Raw genomic sequence first — 4,678 nt, forward strand, 5'->3', positions numbered from 1 at the left:
CAATTGTCTTGCTAGCTGTCAAGCAGAGGCTGCTCTTAGCTTGTGACACTGTCTGTAGTCAGGCCCTGCCTCCTGATCCAATGACAAGACCTATGGCTACAGCAATGTCTTTATTTCAGGCCACATAGAGAGGCTTTGATTTCACTCTGCTAAAAGGGAGTTTAGAAATGTGTGAACTGATGAGGGAAGGGAAACCTATCTATCACCTTTGCTATGTCAAACCTGCTAGAGAAAGCTAGTCTCAGCCTTCCATGGGGAGAGGGAACTCTGACAAGGTTCCCTTCATTTAGAGTCCCCTAAATTCAGTGACCACAACACACACTCACCATAGCTACCAGAGTGGCTTTTCCTTGCAGTTGTGAGGATTAGGGCTATGAGCATCATTTCATACTTAATAAACCTACTATTCATTCTATCTCATTCTCATCTTCTTCAACCCCACAGTGACAGCAGTGATGTACTTGGTGTGATTAACCACACAGCCCGAACTCAAGCAATATAATCTGATATAAAGAATCAAAGAGCCATTTAACATACATACTATGTTGCATTTAACATACATACTATAGATTAGACATGATGTAGACTAGACAAAGCTAACAAAGGGAGGAATGTTAGCATAAATGTGTCACAAGGTAAACATGGCTGTCCTGAATTCCAGCCCAGAAAATGCCTGCATCTCTTCACCAGGACACTCTTGGCTCCCCACTCTGTTTTCTATGCTCTATTTTGTTAGCTAGGAAACTTTTTTTTTCCATAGAAGCAGGAGCTTTCAGCTGAGTCCAGCCCACTTCTGGATGGTAGATTTTCATTTTATTTTATACTCTTTTTATTTTCATTTTATATTCTCTGTTCCTTTCAGACCAAGCTAACAGTGTTTCAGCTGACATGAATTTCTCAGCAGCTTTGTGGGTATTGCCTGCATGTCACTTGAATTTTAATAGGAGAAGCTGCCCATGAGATTTTTCAAGTTGACCTCTTTTTGATTTTATTTCTTCCATAGATGGATAAAATACAGCATCTTTAAGCTTCCCAGAGGCCATCTGATTTACTTGTGATCTAAAGAAAAATTAGGTTCTAGAAAAGATTTTATGCAATTAAATATTCAAACTTTTTGGGACTATAGAAATTTTAGTAAAAATATACATTTACACACTTAACATTAGATCGTAGTAGTTGATTGCAAGTCTATCTATTCTGGGTGTTCTCCTTAGCTATGTATGCCCAGTTTTTGTTTATAATTTCCACTCTTCATATCAAGAGATAATTTGGTTAATATTTCTGTCACTAAAGAGCAAGGATGCACCTTCATTTAATACTAGGCATGTTTGTTTCTTTCTTCATGATGAGCCTTTATTAGCAGCAATTTCCAAATTCACATTGCAATGATTAGTCCTCCCTAGCCGATTGTGATGTTCCTCCTCCTCCCTCTTTCTGAGGGGAGTCAGGTGTTTATTTCCCTCACATGTAGGATGGTCCACAAACACAATACTGTGGTTCTAGCACTGTGGAAAGGGGAGCATCCTTGGCCTGTCAGGATAAGAGGATTTGGACTTGGCCTTAGTGTAAAACAAGAAAGGAAAGGAAGCTGATTTCCCTCTCCTGCCCTTGCTTGGGCCTGAAGGGACAGAGTCAGTTCCACTCTTTCCACCTCTCAGTCAGGAAGCCACCTTGGTGACATATTTCATTCTAACCATCGCAGTAAAGCTTGGCCTGGTCCCAACCATTATAGGGAGGTATAAAAGGTTCAGGAAGGTGCAGTGTAGATTAGGCCACAAAATTGGGCAGATGGCATCATCAGAAGCATGTGACTGGTAAAATCAGTTAGTAAGCTTCCTGACAACCTAGTCCTGGCTTAGCATAAGGGTAGAGAAGACAGATGGTGCTTACTGTTTGGCATTGATGATGTGCACAAATTCAGGCTTGAGAAAAGCACCAGTCATGAGGAAGCCATCTTTATCAGATTGGCTTCCCAGCTCTTTGTAGGCTGTGCTATCATAGAACCTCCACAAGTGATTCAGGTGCTTTCAGCCACCACATCAGAGACATTGGATTTCAGCTACTCCAGAGCTTCGTGTGTACTTCCTGGGTCTGCTGAGTTGCAGTATGCCAGTACCATGGTCTGTACAGGTTTATAGGCCAGGAGGACTTTGTTCCAGTCCTTCACATTATCTGCAATGAACTTGGTTTGCTTGAAAACAACATTCTCAGTGATGCCAGCTTCCCTTTTATCCAACTTCTCCCCAAAGCAGGCAATCATTCCAAGTCCCTCTGCTGGGGTATGGACCACTTTCTGCCCAATCATCTCACTGACTCCCCAAAGATACGCTGTTGTAGAATATTATTTTAAGGTGTGTTACTTCTGTTTATGTTGAATTTGTTTAACTCTATAAAGTTGTGTTACTGTGCCTGTGTAAAACACCTGATGGTCTAATAAAGAACTGAATGGCCAATAGCAAGGCAGAAGAAAGAATAGGTGGGACTGGCAGGCAGAGAGAATATATAGGAGAAGAAAAGAGATGGAAGAGTGAAAGAAGAAGTAATCAGAGAAGGAGGAATCTTCCAGGGGCCAGCCACCCAGCTACACAGCAAGCCAAGGAGTAAGAGTAAGATTTACAGAAGTAATAGAAAAGGAAAAGCCCAGAGGCAAAATGTACACAGGATAAATTAAGGAAAGTTTGCAAGAAACAATACAAGCTAAAGCCAGCCATTCATAATTAAGAATAAGCCTCCGTGTGTGATTTATTTGGGAGCTGGGTGTAGGCCCCCCAGAAGAATAAAAACAATCAACAACAATGAACCTTTTCTCCCTGTGCCCCAGCACTACCTATGTGGCTTCTAAGTCTTTGATCATACCAGGCCTGATCTCTACAGTGAAGTCCCTACTGGTCACTTTGTAGAAGTTCTGTGCTGCCACAACAATTTTGAGATCTAGCTGCTGCCTGGTGAAGTTGATGTAAGCAGTGTGTGTGGTGGGGTGGGGGGTGGTGCATAAACTACTTCCTTGTCTGCTGGTGCATTCAAGTGTGTACATGAGTTCTTCAGCCACTTCTTTCCATTCATCTTTCACTTCCCCCCCCCCCCCACGAAAAACTTCCTGGAAGGCTGGAAGGCATCATTGCATGGAGACTGACTCTAAAGGTCAGTATGAGCTGATATCATCTGTTATTTATGTCAAGATTCTTATGGCCTCTCTGATTCCAAGACCATGTGAAAAAACTTTAATGCCTGTAATAGCATTACCTTATTTTCTTTTACAACATCCTTATTGGTAAAGTTGAAGGAGAGTACACATAGACACACACACACACACACACACACACACACACACTCACACACACACACACATATATATTACACAAACACACACACACACACACACACACACACACACACACACACAGTTGCAAAGTTCATGTGAGGAGCTTGATCTGCTAATGTGTTTTTCCAGAGAGATTTTGATCTTCACAGCTATCCAAAGTGATGTTTGCATCAATTCATCTAGTAATGGTGTCAAAACACCGTGAAAGGCTCTAGTGAGCAAGACCAGGGCAAATACAGGCCCAAGCATGGCAAACCTGGCATCCACAGGTTTTGCCTTTTACCTCTCTCTCCCTTGCTAAACCTTCAGATTACATTCCTAAAGCTAGCCACACAGGCCTATTCCCTTAATTAGCCACTGACTCATTCCTGAGACTGATCGCCAAGGTCCAACTCTCAAAACATCAAAGTCCAACAGCCAGAATTCATTAGTTTGACTAAATTAATTAAATTACCCAATCAGAACTACCAACATGTCCTAATACAGCCCCCATTCCCTCTCAAAAGTAACATTTTAAAGCTATTTTTAATCACCTTGTTTCATTGCCTTGCTTAATAAAGGATCTATTTGCCTTTGGCTTGTGCTGGGGAATTGATGTTTGGGTGTGGTCAGTTCCTCCTCCGGGGTCTTGAGGGGAGTATTCCACAGTTGCAGTGGTCCCTTTAATGTTTGCATCTGTTTCACCTTGTAATGGTGGCAAAGCACTGAAAACCAGGCTGAAACCTTAAACTCCAATTTTTGTGCGAGAATGTTGGGAAAATGATGTTTCTGCTAGTTTTAGATTTACCCTGGATTGCATGAGTTTTATAACAAATATGTTCTAAGCCATAGGATTGTATCAGTTTATATGATACTAATAGGTTGTTAGCACATATTAAAATAGCCATTGCAAAAAACTAGACTATACTAAAGCCCTTTAATTGAACTTGTCACTGAGGGTACTAGTTTCAATCATTTATATAACTAGTGAAGTAGTGCCAACAGAGTCTTTGAGCTGCAGGGCTTTTATTAGTCATATTCAATGGCATGCAGGCAACAGCTTTTGTCATGAATTCTTGAAATAAAAGCTTTATTAGGAGTTTTGATTCTCTATTGAAATCCCATGTAAACACCCATATTATCTATAACTGAGACAAGAAGTTAAAGAACTGGTGTTACCTGTGCATGATTTTAGTCTAGCAAGAACCATTGCCATGAGTGGTTCTTCTCCTTTCAGGGTTATGACATCTTTTCCATTATACTCTGATTGTATAACTAACTAGCATCGACTGCTTTTTGTTAATCTACACTAATGACCCGAGAAAATAATTTTAATTTCTTGGAAAGAGTCATAGAGACATCTCAGAAAAATTATCT

General features: G+C 40.8%; 1 pseudogene; it reads right to left on the minus strand.

Annotated features, from left to right (window-relative positions):
* Window positions 1-1,886: 1,886 nt before the first annotated feature.
* LOC131904484 (triosephosphate isomerase-like) lies at window positions 1,887-3,815 on the minus strand (annotated as a pseudogene).
* Between the last annotated feature and the right edge of the window lie 863 nt (window positions 3,816-4,678).

Source organism: Peromyscus eremicus, chromosome 2 (assembly GCF_949786415.1).
Source record: "Peromyscus eremicus chromosome 2, PerEre_H2_v1, whole genome shotgun sequence".
Taxonomy (NCBI): Eukaryota; Metazoa; Chordata; class Mammalia; order Rodentia; family Cricetidae; genus Peromyscus; species Peromyscus eremicus.